This window comes from Triticum dicoccoides, chromosome 5A (genome assembly GCF_002162155.2).
Source record: "Triticum dicoccoides isolate Atlit2015 ecotype Zavitan chromosome 5A, WEW_v2.0, whole genome shotgun sequence".
Classification (NCBI taxonomy): domain Eukaryota; kingdom Viridiplantae; phylum Streptophyta; class Magnoliopsida; order Poales; family Poaceae; genus Triticum; species Triticum dicoccoides.
Window position 1 is genome coordinate 654084253 of NC_041388.1, and position 20251 is coordinate 654104503.

Consider the following 20251-nt stretch of genomic DNA (forward strand, 5'->3'; position numbering starts at 1 on the left):
GCTAATTAACGGACAACATAGAGTCAAATTGCCAAGAAAGCCCACCAAAAACACCACATTATAAAAAAAACACCATCATCCCACGCGCCAACCCAAATAAAAAACGAAAATTATGAAATCCCAATGGCGCAGCGAAGCGCGCTCAACCCTTCTACTCCCTCCGTTCGTAAATATAAGTCTTTTTTAGAGATTCCACTATAGAGACTACATTTGGATGTATATAGACGCCTTTTAGAATATAGGTTTACTCATTTTGCTCCATATGTAGTCTATAGTGGAATATCTAAAAGGACTTATATTTATGAACTGAGGGAGTAGTTAACAACCAATATGGAAAAAATTCACCTTATTTGGGTCAATGTTTGAGAGTTTCATGCATTTCAATTTCCAGCTTCCATACTTGACTCAACTTAGACTAAAATTTGAAAGATTTTAGAAAAATTGAAGATATTAAAATTCAGGAATACATTAATACTCCCTTCGTCCCACAATATAAGACATTTTTTGCAAGCTATGTTAGCTTATAAAAATATATTATGTTATGGGACAGAGGGAGTACTAATCTGGTAAATGTTCATCTCAATTGGATCTATGTATGGAAAGCAACATCAACTTTCTCAATTACTCTCAAATCTTAAAGTTTGGCATAATGACATTACATAGAGCTAAATTGCAACATCTCTTACAATCTTATGGCCATGACCTATATTGCAACTACTACTTCACAAGCATCACTAAGAACACAAAAAAATTGACACTTAAACTTTCATAATACCACAAGCACCGCAGTGGTATCATAGCCTCTACTACATGAGGTTCGCCATGTACACTCAGTTTTTCCTAACAAACAGAGCCTCTCTGTCATCAGGATCCTTGCCATGGGTGATCTTTGTTGACATCAATTTCGGCCAAAAGTAAAATATGGCGCATAGATATTATTCAAATAAAATCATTTACATAGAATGAAAAAAATACTGAGTTGCCGAATACGTGGATAAAAAATATCATGATGAATTTCCGCGGCGCCGCTCAATATAAAACAACAGACCCGGAAATAAAAAAAAGGAACAATATCGTTGCATAAATTAGAGGACACATGACTTTTATACACATATGCCATCATCAACCGCGAAATTCCAACGTTGACACAAATTCAAAGTTTCATAGACGACGCTAATATTGCCAAAATGCTATATCATATTTATGAGCATTATTCTGTCATCACTAAAAAAATATTAGCACAGTAATGTTCGCGTAAAATGACATAACGCGCGACAGTGTATATAAAAAAATGTCAAGTCGTCATGAATTATATATCAGCGAAAAAATGCTTCCCCACAGTCTAAATCTGACCAAGTGCACTTATACGGAATAGCTACGTACATGCATGCATATCCTATTCCATCAGCCGATCGCATGCAAGCATGCCCAAAGCCCACGCGTTATGTGGCCTAATTAAGCCCTGCTGATGGGACATTGCCGGTAATTAGTGATTAAACAAATAAAAAAAGGGGAAAGGAGCTAGCCACGCTCCCACGTTCGTGGACACGATGATCAGAACGTGGGTAGGCACGCGTCCAGCCGGCCCTTCACTGCTTCCTCCATCCCTATAAATACTAGGCCACTCGACTACTCTCTGGTCGTCCATTCTCCCATCCACACGCCGCCACCGCTGCTGCTAGCTCATCATTCATCAACCACTCGATCATTCATCCATCCATCACTCACGCATATACATACGCTGCTAGCTTCGTTGCCGTCGTCTACACACTCGTCGCTGGCCGTCCGCTCGCCGCCGTCGTCATCGTCCGTCCTCTCGCCATCATCTACATACGTCGCCAGCCGCACGGCTCAGCATCTGCACCGCCCACAAGCTGCTACATGCCGGTTGTGCTCGCCCGCATCACTTCCTCACACGCAAGGTGAGAGTACATGGCTACCTCCTTGCTCCCTTCTTGATGCATTCCTCTTGCACCATATATCTGAAGTAGTTGGTATTCTACTATCGCTCCATATACCACACCTTGTTTGGTCTCATGGGGTCTAGCACCCCTTGTTGATACAAACCATGATTACATTATGATCATCTTATTTTGGTCTCATGAGATCATGTATCTCATGTTGATACAATTTAAGAATAAGAATATGTTCCTTCTTGTTTTGGTCTCATGGTGATCTTGCATCCCATGTTGATACAATTCAAGGATAAAATATACCCATTGATGATCCTTTTCTTTCACCGTACACCTCATATATGTCTGGTGCTACCCAAGTATTTGTGCTTGATTCGGTTTCATGGCGATCTTGATCCCATGCTGATACAAATCAAGATAATGCATCAGATACCTAGTGATCTCATGCTGATAGAAATCAAGATAAATCATATATATATATATATATATATATATATATATATATATATATATATATATATATATATAGGGTCGTGCTATTCGTCACCCTGGGTGAGGAATAGTTATTCTTCACCCCCCTCTATTTTACCATCAATGCATCGTAATTTTACGTTCCGTAAGTTTTATCTTATTTCCGACGCAAAAAAAGACCATAAGAAAATATATAATCACCGTAAAAAATATTTTATGTTATGTAAAATTATAAACATAAAAATATAATCTAAAATACACATAAACTGGAAATTTTCTTGTCTTATGACCTATATTTTTATTTTCTTCTGTCAAATTTTACGTAGTGAATCAATAGGAATGTAACTATTTGAATTCCAAACGTAATTTAATTATGAAATGATCATAAGATTACCTCGGGTGAAGAATAACTTATTCTGCACCCTGAGTGATAAATAGTAACACTATATATATATATATCCCTATATATGACAAATGTTTCCTACAAGCAGTGGTAGTTACCACCACTTGCGTTTTGTATGTTGTATGTAGTATCTATCAAAACCAAGAGTATGTACGTGTAGTATGTAGTATATAACAATGATTAGGTAGTATATATACTAATTTTTAGGTACTATGTATTATTTTTTGAGTATGCTCAGTTTTACGTACAAATATGTACGTATTTTACAAATATAACAAAAACTACGGGCTCATATGCAATTTTTTCATGTAACTTGCTTTGAAATACCTTAGATATAGTATATGAACATATTTAAAATAATAAAATAGTATATATAGTACCACATGGTAGTATATGAGACATGTGGGGTAACTACCACCGGGTGGTAGGATGGATTTTCCCTATATATATATATATATATATATATATATATATATATATATATATATATATATCACTCCTCAATCCTATAATGATGCAAACTAAGTGCACATGATGCAACTAAAATTCTTCTTGTTTTGGTCTCATGGTGATCTTGCATCTCCGTTTGGATACTAGTTAAGACCAAAAATTATGCTCATCTTGTTTTGGTCTCATGGCGATCTTGCATCCCATGTTGATACAATTCAAGAATAAAAATATGTCCATCTTGATTTGCTCTCATGGTGATCTTGCATCCCATGTTGATACAAATCAAGGATAGAAATGAAAATAAACCTCATATTGATTTGGTTTCATAAAGCCCTATGTTGTTGGAAATTCAGGCATATTTCTTCCATATAAGTTATAGCCTGTCCAGATCCCTAAATGCAGTCATTGTTGCATCATGTGGTGCTAGTTATGTAATCGTGAAGCAAAAACCAAAAAAATGATAATATTTGCATGCCATCTGCCTACTTAACTTCATCATGTCCATGCGAAACATAAATCGATATATACTTCTGTTTGGTTACACTACCAGCATGCAGTTTGTGCTATGTTGGTGATAATACAAGCAAGAAGAAATCAACATACTTCACTTGGTTATGCTACACATGGGTAAAACTTCATAAAAATATTCTCATGCACCGCAAATCCGAAGTCATATAAATATTTGACTAGATTCACTTAGTCGCATGCCCATATATGATATGTTTGAGACTAGCAAAACTAATATTTAAGCATAACCCATATGTCATAAAAGAATCCCTCATACAGATTAAAATTAAATCATGCATTCCTTTCATATAGGTGAATGCATCCACAAAACTAAAAGATAATTATGGTCATAGCCATGTCACTTGCACTAAACATAACATAGTGCGATTGAATATGTGATCACCAAATTTCATATAGCCCTCGCATATGATGGCTCGGTGCAACGCTATACACGTTGCTATAAAGTAAATCAAATATTCCGCCATTTCAGGCATGCACATAGAAATCACATGCGTGTCAAAATTAACTCATAAAAAGAGTTATGCCCCATATTGCACATACACACGTTAGCCCGGCTAGTTAACCATTAAATAGATCTTCATATGACTAAAAAGACAACCACTACATATTTGCGATGGTTAATGAGCTAGGCATGAACGCGCTATATGAATGAAAATTGTCAAATCATGAATCTTATGCAACGCATATATTAGCATAGACGAAGTTCAAGGCTCTCCGAGTACGCCGACATCGAAGACAACGAGGAGGATTTTTATTTCTACAATTTGTAGTCTTCTTTTATTTCTACATTTTGTAGTACTCGTGTGATGCAATTCTATGTAATAGGATAGTTGGAATTCTTAATCAGGGGTTTTCTCCACGGAGATGTAATTAACAGATCTTTTATGTAAATGTAAGAGTTATGAAAATAAAGTACCTGCAACGTTTTTATTTATGCATTTATGCACTTAAATTTATTTATTCTGTATCAATGACGTGGACGCGTATTTTCTCGCCCGCCATTTTCCCGTCATCAATCTTTTGGTTAATCAGATAATTACGTCCAAGAAACAGGGAGTGTGAACCAAGGCTGTTTACCCGTCTCCAACTCAAAAATCCCAAAGGCCCCAACAAGCTGGTATCCTGCTCAAAGATGTGACAACCATTTCTCGGATACTCATGTATTTCATGTTGCTTGTGCACAGTGGGGGTTTTGCTATATAACCTTGGCGACTGATGTATGTGAATGATAATCAGTCTTTTGCCACCGTCTGATCAAGCGAGGAACCAGTTGTGCTTCCGTATTTCCCGCAAATGTGGTGTGATTACAAAGGGCAGGGGCCGTACGGACACTACATCATATAAAAAGGAGACAAAAATGACAAACATTGTTCATTTAAGATCAACATTGTTCAGAATATGAGTAGGATATTGTAAGAAACAACACTGATATGTCCGTGTTAGAACTGAGAAGAAAATACATGGAAATGTATACTGGGATTAAAAATATAGCACTACCATGCATGGTTATACTCATGTTGTCACACAATCGATTCTTCACACGAAACTAACACGTCATGCATGTTATGTAGTCATGTTCTGTTCTCATATAAATTCTTCAGAGAAAACTAACACACCATGCATTGTTATATGCTCATGTTCTGTGTGCAAAATGCTTGTGAGGATATTATTCTAGCCATTTATTGCTGAAAGGCGAATATAGGTATGTACACATGGTAAGCATGACATGATTTCACTTCTTCCAAATATAGAGTTTTCCATATGCGACTTCCCTAATGTATGGTTAGATGAAAGTAACAGTGCTGGTGCTAGGCATGTTTCTACATCATAAAAATGAGGAAACTAACATGGCTATTGATACACAATGATAATATCCATATTTGTCCCTTCCTAACCATTTGATTCTTAAAGGGTAAAAATTGACTGTATAAACATGGTCACAATCACATGATTTAACTAGTTCCAAATATAGACATTACCAATTGGACTTCCAATTTTTCCTATTTTATTTCCTGATTTATGACGTCCCTAATACAACACCATAGTTCTACTCAAATTCTGCTCTAATAGAGATATGCCAATCATCACAATAGTTCAAACAATGTCATGTCGTTATCATTAAAATAAGATGAAAAAAATTATAACCGTAATTGGTATGTTTGGAGGCGGCCGCAACATCGCAGCAATATGTGGTGCAATATGCATGGTCGATCGTGTAGATGATGCCATTTTGTTCAATAGCATCACATAAGTATGGATCACCATCAAAGCAGCATTCTGAGGCGAGTTGCGTCCACATACAGCTAGCTTCACCACTGATATACGCGAGTCCATGGTCGGACAAGGCAATTAGCTTGAAGTTCGCGTAATTCCCAGATGGCCTGGGAACTTGCCAGATTACACTTTCTGCAAACCGAGGTGCGCCCAGCTGAAGATGTAATCTTCATGCCATGGGACGCGAGGGGAAATCCCTATATGATTCAAGCGATGAAGTATAATCTCATAGGGTGTGTGGAAGTTCACGAGCACCCACTTGTTCTGGTCTTTTTCAACGGCACCATTCAATGGGAGTTCATGCAACCCAATACATACCTGACATGAAGGTTTGGATGATGATGATCGGATCAAAGTTGAGGGGTGATGACCCACAAGTATAGGGGATCGATCGCAGTCCTCTCAATAAGAGTGTCAAACCCAGTAAGGAGCAGAAGGAATCAATAAGCGGTTTTCAGCAAGGTCTTCTCTGCAAGTGCTGTAAGACAGTTGTGGCAAATAGTTTGATAGTAAAATAATGGTAACGAGTAACAAGTAATCAAAGTAGCAAGTGATACGTCTCCAACGTATCTATAATTTTTGATTGCTCCATGCTATATTATCTACTATTTTGGACATTATTGGGATTTATTATCCACTTTTATATTATTTTTGGGACTAACCTATTAACCGGAGGCTCAGCCCAGAATTGCTGTTTTTTTGCCTATTTCAGAGTTTCGCAGAAAAGAAATATCAAACGGAGTCCAAACGGAATGAAACCTTCGGGAACGTGATTTTCGGAACGAACATGATCCAGGAGACTTGGACCCTACGTCAAGAAATAAAGGAGGAAGGCACGAGGTAGGGGGGCGCGCCTACCCCCCAGGCGCGCCCTCCACCCTCATGGGCCCCCTGTTGCTCCACCGACGTACTCCTTCCTCCTATATATACCTACGTACCCCCAAACGATCAGAAACGGAGCCAAAAACCTAATTCCACCGCCGCAACCTTCTGTATCCACGAGATCCCATCTTGGGGCCTGTTCCGGAGCTCCCCCGGAGGGGGCATCCATCACTGAGGGATTCTACATCAACACCATAGCCTCCCCGATGAAGTGTGAGTAGTTTACCTCAGACCTTCGGGTCCATAGTTATTAGCTAGATGTCTTCTTATATCTTTTTGGATCTCAATACAATGTTCTCCCCCTCTCTTGTGGAGATCTATTCGATGTAATCTTCTTTTTGCGGTGTGTTTGTTGAGATCGATGAATTGTGGGTTTATGCTCAAGATTATCTATGAACAATATTTGAATCTTCTCTGAATTCTTCTATGTATGATTGGTTATCTTTGCAAGTCTCTTCGAATTATCAGTTTGGTTTGGCCTACTAGATTGATCTTTCTTGCAATGGGAGAAGTGCTTAGCTTTGGGTTCAATCTTGCGGTGTCCTTTCCTAGTGACAGTAGGGGCAGCAAGGCACGTATTGTATTGTTGCCATCGAGGATAACAAGATGGTTTTTTTATCATATTGCATGAATTTATCCCTCTACATCATGTCATCTTGCTTAAGGCATTACTCTGTTTTCATGAACTTAATACTCTAGATGCATGCTGGATAGCGGTCGATGAGTGGAGTAATAGTAGTAGATGCAGGAAGGAGTCGGTCTACTTGTCTCGGACGTGATGCCTATATAGATGATCATACCTAGATACTCTCATAACTATGCTCAATTCTATCAATTGCTCAACAGTAATTCGTTCACCCACCGTAAAATACTTATGCTCTTGAGAGAAGCCACTAGTGAAACCTATGGCCCCGGGTCTATCTTCATCATATTAATCTTCCAATACTTAGTTATTTCCTTTGCTTTTTTACTTTGCTTTTATTTTACTTTGCATCTTTATCACAAAAATACCAAAAATATTATCATATCATATCTATCAGATCTCACTCTCGTAAATGACCGTGAAGGGATTGACAACCCCTTATCGCGTTGGTTGCGAGGAGTTATTTGTTTTGTGCAGGTACGAGGGACTCTCGCGTAGCCTCCTACTGGATTGATACATTGGTTCTCAAAAATTGAGGGAAATACTTACGTTACTTTGCTGCATCATCCTTTCCTCTTCAAGGAAATCCAACGCAGTGCTCAAGAGGTAGCAAAAAGATTTCTGGCGCCGTTGCCGGGGAGGTTCACGCAAGTCAAGATTTGACTCCCGACAACGAGCCATTTCTGGCGCGTTGCCGGGGAGTCTACGCAAAAGTCAGCATACCAAGTACACATCACAACCCTTATCTCCCGCATTACATTATTTGCCATTTGCCTCTCGTTTTCCTCTCCCCCACTTCACCCTTGCCATTTTATTCGCCCGCTGTCTCTCTATCCTCCCTCTCTTTCTCTATTTGCCTCTTTTTGCCTTTTGCACTTTCTGCCGTCATGTTTGAAATTGGGGAAATTATTGTCAATTTGGACAATAATAATATCATGAAAAATTCTGTCGCTCCTGCTGAAGAACCCCCTATCTGACATACAAAAAAATTCAGTATTGGTAGTGGTAATATTATTGGAAAAAGAGTTATCCAAGATTTCTTTACTTGTGCCGGTGCTTTGACTTCTATGGGTAGTTCTATCCTTCATAGAACTAGTAGTCTTGCGGACGCTATTGCCATGCTTGTAGTTGAACTTGAAAGACAATTCATGCACATGCACCCTTGCATACAAAGGATTTTCCTAGAATTTTCTAATATTGAGCATTCTTCTATTAAGCGTGCCGCTATGATATTTTTGGCTCATGAGTTCAGATTCATAATAAAAGAGGCCAAAGAAATCTTTGCGCATTATAGGGTGGACGCTTGCCATCCTCCCATAGAGGCTATCCTTTTTGATCAAGAAGAAATAATGCGTTTTCAATCCCTAGACTATGTTGCTTTCAATGAAAATCTTAGAAAAAGGGTTCCTACCAATGTTTTAGTTGATAGAATTTCTGAACTTAATGATAATTTGGCCATTCGAAATAATGAACTAGGATATTCTCTTGAGTTTAGGCTCACAAAGTTCTGTCAAAAGAATACTTATAATGATGAATTGGTTGTGCAATACAAAGGGCCAAAGGTGGAACCTATACCTACAAAGGTTGATCTTGGGGACTTTTGTCCCATTAAATTTAGCCCTTTTGATTAATTTTGCTTGCCTCAAAGAAAACTTGCTCCCGAACGTTGAGAATATGAAAAGAGTTTTAATGATCTATCTTACTATTATGGCAATACCTAGATCTATCCTTGCTTTTTATGCCTAGCTAGGAGCGTTAAACGATAGCGCTTGTTGGGAGGCAACCCAATTTTATTTTTATTACTTGCTTTTTGCTCCTGTTTACTAATAAATAATTTACCTAGCCTCTGTTTTGGTTGTGTTTTTTGTGTTTAATTAGTGTTTGTGCCAAGTAGAACCGTTGGGAAGACTTGGGGAAAGTCTTGATATCTTGCTGTAAAAAAACAGAAACTTTAGAACTCACGAGAACTGCTGCCATTTTTATTTGGAAAGTTCTATTTAGTTAATTATTTTCGCAGATGATTAATAGATAAATTTATCACCTCCAGCAATTTATTTTAGAATTTTTGGGGTTCCAGATCTTGCGCTAGCTACAGATTACTACAGACTGTTCTGTTTTTGACGGATTCTGTTTTTCGTGAGTTGTTTGCTTATTTTGATGAATCTATGGCTAGTAAAATAGTTTATAAACCATAGAGAAGTTGGAATACAGTAGGTTTAACACCAATATAAATAAATAGTGAGTTCATCACAGTACCTTGAAGTGGTCTTTTGTTTTCTTTCGCTAACGGAGCTCACGAGATTTTCTACTTTAAGTTTTGTGTTGTGAAGTTTTCAAGTTTTGGGTAAAGATTTGATGGATTATGGAACAAGGAGTGGCAAGAGCCTAAGCTTTGGGATGCCCATGGCACCCCCAAGATAATCTAAGGACACCTAAAAGCCAAAGCTTGGGGATGCCCCGGAAGGCATCCCGTCTTTCGTCTACTTCCATCGGTAACTTTACTTGGAGCTATATTTTTATTCACCACATGATATGTGTTTTGCTTGGAGGGTCTTGTATGATTTGAGTCTTTTCTTTTTAGTTTACCACAATCATCGTTGCTGTACACACCTTTTGAGAGAGCCATACATGATTTGGAATTTGTTAGAATACTCTATGTGCTTCACTTATGTCTTTTGAGTTATATAGTTTTGCTCTAGTACTTTACTTATATCTTTTAGAGCACGGTGGTGGATTTGTTTTATAGAAACTATTGATCTCTCATGCTTCACTTAGATTATTTTGAGAGTCTTAAATAGCATGGTATTTGCTTAAATAATCCTAATATGCTAGGTATCAAGATTAGTAAAAAAATTCTTATGAGTGTTTTGAATACTAAGAGAAGTTTGATGCTTGATGATTGTTTTGAGATATGGAGGTAATAATATCAAAGTCGTGCTAGTTGAGTAGTTGTGAATTTGAGAAATGCTTGTGTTGAAGTTTGCAAGTCCCGTAGCATGCACGTATGGTAAACGTTATGCAACAAATTTGAAACATGAGGTGTTCTTTGATTGTCCTCCTTATGAGTGGCGGTCGGGGACGAGCGATGGTCTTTTCCTACCAATCTACCCCCCTAGGAGCATGCGCGTAGTGTTTGGTTTTTGATGACTTGTAGATTTTTGCAATAAGTATGTGAGTTCTTTATGACTAATGTTGAGTGCTACCTCTTGAGCACTGCGTTGGTTTTCCCCGAAGAGGAAGGGATGATGCAGTAAAGTAGCGTAAGTATTTCCCTCAGTTTTTGAGAACCAAGGTATCAATCTAGTAGGAGGCTACGCGCAAGTCCCTCGTACCTAGACAAAACAAATAAATCCTCGCAACCAACGCAAATAGGGGTTGTCAATCCCTATGAGGCCACTTACGAGAGTGAGATTTGATAGATATGACAAAGATAATATTTTTGGTATTTTTATGATAAAGATGCAAAGTAAAATAAAGGCAAAGTAAATAGCAAAGTAGTAGGAGAACAATATGATGAAGATAGACCCGGGGGCCATAGGTTTCACTAGAGGCTTCTCTCGAGATCATAAGTATTCTACGGTGGGTGAACAAATTACTGTTGAGCAATTGACAGAATTGAGCATAAGTATGAGAATATCTAGGTATGATCATGTATATAGGCATCACGTCCGAGACAAGTAGACCGACTCCTGCCTGCATCTACTACTATTACTCCACTCATCGACCGCTATCCAGCATGCATCTAGAGTATTAAGTTAAAAATAGAGTAATGCCTTAAGCAAGATGACATGATGTAGAGGGACAAACTCATGCAATATAAAAACCCCCATCTTGTTATCCTCGATGGCAACAATACAATATGTGCCTTGCTGCCCTTACTGTCATCGGGAAAGGACACCACAAGATTGAACCCAAAGCTAAGCACTTCTCCCATTGCAAGAAAGATCAATCTAGTAGGCCAAACCAGACTGATAATTCAAAGAGACTTGCAAAGATCACCAATCATACATAAAAGAATTCAGAGAAGATTCAAATATTATTCATAGATAGACTTTATCATAAACCCACAATTCATCGATCTCAACAAACACACCGCAAAAAGAAGATTACATCGAATAGTTCTCCACAAGAGAGGGGGAGAACATTGTATTGAGATCCAAAAAGAGAGAAGCCATCTAGCTACTAACTATGGACCCGTAGGTCTGAGATAAACTACTCACACTTCATCGGAGGGGCTATGGTGTTGATGTAGAAGCCCTCTGTGATCGATGCCCCCTCCGGCGGAGCTCCGGAGCAGGCCCCAAGATGGGATCTCATGGATACAGAAAGTTACGACGGTGGAATTAGGGTTTTGGCTCCTGTCCTGATCGTTTGGGGGCACGTGGATATATATAGGAGGAAGAAGTATGTCGGTGGAGCAACAGGGGGCCCACAAGGGTGGGGGGCGCGCCTGGTAGGGCAGGGCGCGCCCCCTACCTCGTGGCCTCCTGTTACGTGCCTTGGCGTAGGGTCCAAGTCTCCCGAGTCTTATCTGTTGAGAAAATCACGTTCCGGAAGGTTTCATTCCGTTTGGACTCCGTTTGATATTCCTTTTCTTCGAAACCCTAAAACAGGCAAAAAACAGCAATTCTGGGCTGGGCCTCCGGTTAATAGGTTAGTCCCAAAAATAATATAAAAGTGGATAATAAAGCCCAATAATGTTTAAAACAGTAGATAATATAGCATGGAGCAATCCAAAATTATAGATACGTTGGAGACGTATCAAGCATCCCCAAGCTTAATTTCTGCTTGTCCTCGAGTAGGTAAATGATAAAAACAGAATTTTTGATGCGGAGTGCTACTTGGCATAATTTTAATGTAATTATTCTTAATTGTGGTATGAATATTCAGATCCGAAATATTCAAGACAAAAGTTCATATTGACATAAAAATAATAATACTTCAAGCATACTAACTAAGCAATTATGTCTTCTCAAAATAACATGGCCAAAGAAAGTTATCCCTACAAAATCATATAGTCTGGCTATGCTCCATCTTCACCACACAAAATATTTAAATCATGCACAACCCCGATGACAAGCCAAGCTATTGTTTCATACTTTTGACATTCTCAAAATCTTTTCAATTTTCACGCAATACATGAGCGTGAACCATGGACATAGCACTATAGGTGGAATAGAGTGGTGGTTGTGGAGAAGACAAAAAGGGAGAAGATGGTCTCACATCAACTAGGCATATCAACGGGCTATGTAGATGCCCATCAATAGATATCAATGTGAGTGAGTAGGGATTGCCATGCAACGGATGCACTAGAGCTATAAGTGTATGAAATCTCAAAAAGAAACTAAGTGGGTGTGCATCCAACTTGCTTGCTCATGAAGACCTAGGGCATTTTGAGGAAGCCCATCATTGGAATATACAAGCCAAGTTCTATAATGAAAAATTCCCACTAGTATATGAAAGGGATAACATGAGAGACTCTCTACTATGAAGATCATGGTGCTACTTTGAAGCACAAGTGTGGTAAAAGGATAGTAGCATTGCCCCTTCTCTCTTTTTCTCTCATTTTTTTATTTGGGCGTTTTCTCTTTTTTTATGGACTCTTTTTTTTCGTCCGGAGTCTCATCCCGACTTGTGGGGGAATCATAGTCTCCATCATCCTTTCCTCACTAGGACAATGCTCTAATAATGATGATCATCACACTTTTATTTTTCTTACAACTCAAGAATTACAACTCGATTATTAGAACAAAATATGACTCTATATGAATGCCTCCGGCAGTGTACCGGGATATGCAATGATGCATGAGTGACATGTATGAAAGAATTATGAACGGTGGCTTTGCCACAAATACGATGTCAACTACATGATCATGCTAAGCAATATGACAATGACGGAGTGTGTCATAATAAATGGAACGGTGGAAAGTTGCATGGCAATATATCTCGAAATGGCTATGGAAATGCCATAATAGGTAGGTATGGTGGCTATTTTTAGGAAGGTATATGGTGGGTGTATGATACCGGCGAAAGGTGCGTGGTATTAGAGAGGCTAGCAAAGGTGGAAGGGTGAGAGAAGTGCGTATAATCCATGGACTCAACATTAGTCATAAAGAACTCATATACTTATTGCAAAAATCTACAAGTTATCAAAGCAAAGTATTATGCGCATGCTCCTAGGGGGATAGATTGGTAGGAAAAGACCATCGCTCGTCCCCGGCCGCCACTCATAAGGAAGACAATCAAAAAATAAATCATGCTCCGACTTCATCACATAACGGTTCACCATACGTGCATGCTACGGGAATCACAAACCTCAACACAAGTATTTCTCAAATTCACAACTACTCAACTAGCACAACTTTAATATCACCATCTTCATATCTCAAAACAATTATCAAGTATCAAACTTATCATAGTATTCAACACACTCATAAGGAAGTTTTATTATTAATCTTGTATACCAAGCATATTAGGATTTTAAGCAAATTACTGTGCTATTTAAGACTCTCAAAATAATCTAAGTGAAGCATGATAGATCAATAGTTTCTATAAAAAAATCCACCACCATGCTCTAAAAGATATAAGTGAAGCACTAGAGCAAAATTATATGACTCAAAAGATATAAGCGAAGCACATAGAGTAATCTATCAAAAGGTGTGTACAGCAAGGATGATTGTGGTAAACTAAAAACCAAAGACTCAAATAATACAAGACTCTCCAAGCAAAACACATATCATGTGGCGAATAAAAATATAGCTCCAAGTAAAGTTACCGATAGAAGTAGACAAAAGAGGGGATGCCTTCCGGGGCATCCCCAAGCTTTGGCTTTTAGGTGTCCTTAGATTATCTTGAGGGTGCCATGGGCATCCCCAAGCTTAGGCTCTTGCCACTCCTTGTTACATAATCCATCAAATCTTTACCCAAAACTTGAAAACTTCACAACACAAAACTTAAAGTAGAAAATCTTGTGAGCTCCGTTAGCGAAAGAAAACAAAAGACCACTTCAAGGTACTGTAATGAACTCATTCTTTATTTATATTGGTGTTATACCTACTGTATTCCAACTTCTCTATGGTTTATAAACTATTTTACTAGCCATAGATTCATCAAAATAAGCAAACAACACACGAAAAACAGAATCTGTCAAAAACAGAACAGTCTGTAGTAATCTGTAGCTAGCGCAAGATCTGGAACCCCAAAAATTCTAAAATAAATTTCTGGACGTGAGGAATTTATCTATTAATCATCTGAAAAATAATTAACTAAATAGCACTCTCCAAATAAAAATGACAGCATTTCTCGTGAGCGCTAAAGTTTCTGTTTTTTACAGCAAGTTCAACAAGACTTTCCCCAAGTCTTCCCAACGGTTCTACTTGGCACGAACACTAATTAAACACAAAAAAACACAACAAAAACAGAGGCTAGATAATTTATTTATTACTAAACAGGAGCAAAAAGCTAGGAATAAAAAGAAAATTGGGTTGCCTCCCAACAAGCGCTATCGTTTAACGCCCCTAGCTAGGCATAATAAGCAAGAATAGATCTAGGTATTGCCATCTTTGGTAGGCAATCCATAAGTGGCTCTCATAATAGATTCATAAGGTAATTTAATATTTTTTCCAGGAAAGTGTTCCATGCCTTTCCTTAATGGAAATTGGAATTTAATATTTCCTTCCTTCATATCAATAATTGCACCAATCGTTCTAAGGAAAGGTCTACCAAGAATAATAGGACATGAAGGATTGCAATCTATGTCAAGAACAATAAAATCTACGGGCACATAATTCCTATTTGCAACAATAAGAACATCATTAATTCTTCCCATAGGTTTATTAATAGTGGAATCCGCAAGGTGCAAGTTTAGAGAGCAATCATCAAAATCATGGAAACCTAACAAGTCACACAAAGTCTTTGGAATCGTGGAAACACTAGCACCCAAATCACATAAAGCATAGCATTCATGATCTTTAATTTTAATTTTAATAGTTAGTTCCCAGTCATCATAAAGTTTTCTAGGGATAGAAACTTCTAATTCAAGTTTTTCTTCATAAGATTGCATCAAGGCATCAACGATATGTTTAGTAAACGCTTTATTTTGACTATAAACATGAGGAGAATTTAACACGGATTGCAACAAGGAAATACAATCAATCAAAGAGAAATTTTCATAGTTAAATTCCTTGAAATCCATAATAGTGGGTTTAGCAACATCTAGGGTTTTAATTTCTTCGATCCCAGTTTTATCAAATTTAGCATCAAGATCAACAAATTCTGAATTCTTAGAACGCCTTCTAGGTAAAGGTGGATCATATTCAGTACCATCATTATCAAGATTCATATTGCAAAACAAAGATTTAATAGGGGACACATCAATAACTTTTAGATCTTCATCATTATTTTCATAGGAACTAGAAGAACACGGTTTTATAAAGGCATCTTTCTTAGCACGCATCCTAGCGGTTCTTTCTTTGCACTCATCAATGGAAATTCTCATGGCTTTGAGAGACTCAGTGATATCATGCTTAGGTGGAATAGATCTAAGTTTCAAAGAATCAACATCAAGATAAATTCTATCAACGTTCCTAGCCAAATCATCAATCTTAAGCAATTTTTCTTCAATCATAGCATTAAAATTCTTTTGCGAAGTAATAAATTCTTTAATATTAGATTCAAAATCAGAGGGCATCTTATTATAATTTCCATAAGAATTGTTGTAGGAATTACCATAATTATTAGAGGGATTACTAGGATAAGGCCTAGGATTGAAATTTCCTCTATACGCGTTGTTACCAAAATTGTTCCTACCAACAAAATTCACATCCATAGATTCATTATTATTCTCAATCAAAGTAGACAAGGGAATATCATTAGGATGAGAAGAAACACTCTTATTAGCAAATAGTTTCATAAGTTCATCCATCTTTCCACTCAAAACATTAATTTCTTCTATCGCATGCACCTTTTTATTAGTAGATCTTTCAGTGTGCCATTGAGAATAATTAACCATAATATTATCTAGGAGTTTGTAGATTCTCCTAAAGTGATTTCCATAAAAGTGCCTCCCGCGGCCGAATCTAAAAGATTTCTAGAAGCAAAATTCAACCCAGCATAAAAATTTTGAACAATCATCCACAAATTTAAACCATGAGTAGGGCAATTATGTATCATTAATTTCATTCTCTCCCAAGCTTGTGCAACATGTTCATGATCAAGTTTCTTAAAGTTCATAATATCGTTTCTAAGAGAGATGATCTTAGCGGGAGGAAAATACTTAGAGATAAAAGCATCTTTGCACTTGTTCCAAGAATCAATACTATTTTTAGGCAAAGACGAAAACCAAGCTTTAGCACGATCTCTAAGCGAAAAAAGAAATAACTTCAATTTAACAATATCATTATCCACATCTTTCTTCTTTTGCATGTCACACAAATCAGCGAAGCTATTAAGACGGGTAGCGGCATCTTCAATAGGAAGGCCGGAAAACAGATCTTTCATGACAAGATTCAGCAAAGCAGTATTAATTTCACAAGATTCAGCATCGGTAAGAGGAGCAATCGGAGTGCTAATAAAATCATTGTTGTTGGTATTGGTGAAGTCACACAATTTAGTATTATCTTGAGCCATCGTGACAAGCAAACAAACTAACACACAAGCAAACAAAGAGGCAAACGGGCAAAAAAAGGCAAATAGAGAAAGAGAGGGAGGATAGAGAGAGAGGGCGAATAAAACGGCAAGGGTGAAGTGGGGGAGAGGAAAACGAGAGGCAAATGGCAAATAATGTAATGCGGGAGATAAGGGTATGTGATGGGTACTTGCTATGTTGACTTTTGCGAAGACCTCCCCAGCAACGGCGCCAGAAATCCTTCTTGCTACCTCTTGAGCACTGCGTTGGTTTTCCCCGAAGAGGAAGGGATGATGCAGTAAAGTAGCGTAAGTATTTCCCTTAGTTTTTGAGAACCAAGGTATCAATCCAGTAGGAGGCTACACGCAAGTCCCTCGTACCTGCACAAAACAAATAAATCCTCGCAACCAACGCAAATAGGGGTTGTCAATCCCTATAAGGCCACTTACGAGAGTGAGATCTGATAGATATGATAAAGATAATATTTTTGGTATTTTTATGATAAAGATGCAAAGTAAAATAAAGGCAAAGTAAATAGAAAACTAGTAGGAGAACAATATGATGAAGATAGACCCGGGGGCCATAGGTTTCACTAGTGGCTTATCTCGAGAGCATAAGTATTCTACGGTGGGTGAACAAATTACTGTTGAGCAATTGACAGAATTGAGCATAATTATGAGAATATCTAGGCATGATCATGTATATAGGCATCACGTCCGAGACAAGTAGACCGACTCCTGCCTGCATCTACTACTATTACTCCACTCATCGACCGCTATCCAGCATGCATCTAGAGTATTAAGTTAAAAACAGAGTAACGCCTTAAGCAAGATGACATGATGTAGAGGGAGAAACTCATGCAATATAAAAAAAACCATCTTGTTATCCTCGATGGCAACAATACAATACGTGCCTTGCTGCCCTTACTGTCAGTAGGAAAGGACACCGCAAGATTGAACCCAAAGCTAAGCACTTCTCCCATTGCAAGAAAGATCAATCTAGTAGGCCAAACCAAACTGATAATTCGAAGAGACTTGCAAAGATAACCAATCATACATAAAAGAATTCAGAGAAGATTCAAATATTATTCATAGATAGACTTGATCATAAACCCACAATTCATCGATCTCAACAAATACACCACAAAAAGAAGATTACATCGAATAGTTCTCCACAAGAGAGGGGGAGAACATTGTATTGAGATCCAAAAAGAGAAAAGAAGCCATCTAGCTACTAACTATGGACCCGTAGTTCTGAGATAAACTACTCACACTTCATCGGAGGGGCTATGGTGTTGATGTAGAAGCCCTCCGTGATCGATGCCCCCTCCGACGGAGCTCCGGAATAGGCCCCAAGATGGGATCTCGTGGATACAGAACGTTACGGCGGTGGAATTAGGGTTTTGGCTCCTGTCTTGATCGTTTGGGGGTACGTGGATATATATAGGAGGAAGAAGTATGTTAGTGGAGCAACAGGGGGCCCATGAGGGTGGGGGGCGCGCCTGGTAGGGTAGGGCGCGCCCCCTACCTCGTGGCCTCCTGTTACATGCGTTGGCGTAGGGTCCAAGTCTCACGGGTCTTATGTGTTGAGAAAATCACGTTCCCGAAGGTTTCATTCCGTTTGGACTCCATTTGATGTTCCTTTTCTTCGCAACCCTAAAACAGGCAAAAAACAACAATTCTGGGTTGGGCCTCCGGTTAATAGGTTAGTCCCAAAAATAATATAAAAGTGGATAATAAAGCCCAATAATGTTTAAAACAATAGATAATATAGCATGGAGCAATCAAAAATTATAGATACGTTGGAGACGTATCATTGAGTCCATGGATTATACGCACTCTTCCCCTTCCATCATTGCTAGCCTCTTCGGTACAGTGCATTGCCCTTTCTCACATTGAGAGTTGGTGCAAACTTCACCGGTGCATCCAAACCCCGTGATATGATACACTCTTTCACACATAAACCTCCTTATATCTTCCTCAAAACAGCCACCATACCTACCTATTATGGCATTTCCATAGCCATTCTGAGATATATTGCCATGCAACTTTCCACCATTCCGTTTATCACGACCCATTCATCATTGTCATATTGCTTAGCATGATCATGTAGTTGACATAGTATTTGTGGCAAAGCCACCTTTCATAATTCTTTCATACATGTCACTCTTGGTTCATTGCATATCCCGGTACACCGCCGGAGGCATTCATATAGAGTCATCTTTTGTTCTAGCATCGAGTTGTAATCATCGAGTTGTAAATAAATACAAGTGTGATGATCATCATTTTCTAGAGCATTGTCCCAAGTGAGGAATCAATAAAAAAGGGGAGAGAAATGCCATAAAAAGAAGAGAATGCCCAAAAAAGAGAGAGAAAAAGAGAGAGGGGACAATGCTACTATCCTTTGCCACACTTGTGCTTCAAAGTAGCACCATAATCTTGATGATAGAGAGTCTTTTGTTTTGTCACTTTCATATACTAGTTGGAATTTTTCATTATAGAACTTGGCTTGTATATTCCAACTGTTGGGGAACGTAGTAGTTTCAAAATTTTCCTACGCACACGCAAGATCATGGTGATGCATAGCAATGAGAGGAGAGAGTGTTGTCCATGTACCCTCGTAGACCGAAAGCGGAAGCGTTAGCACAACGCGGTTGATGTAGTCATACGTCTTCACGATCCGACCGATCAAGTACCGAACGTACGACACCTCCGAGTTCAGCACACGTTTAGCTCGATGATGTCCCTCGAACTATGATCCAGCCAAGTGTTGAGGGAGAGTTTTGTCAGCACGACGGCGTGGTGACGATGTTGACGTTCTACCGACGCAGGGCTTCGCTAAGCACCGCTACAGTATTATCGAGGTGTACTATGGTGGAGGGGGGCACCGCACACGGCTAAGAGATTAATGATCAATTGTTGTGTCTCTGGGGTGCCCCCTGCCCCCGTATATAAAGGAGCAAGGGGGGGTGCGGCCGGCCATAGGAGGAGGCGCGCCGGAGGAGTCCTACTCCCACCATCCTTTTTCCTAGTTGGATTAGGACTTGGGGGGAAGGAGGAGAG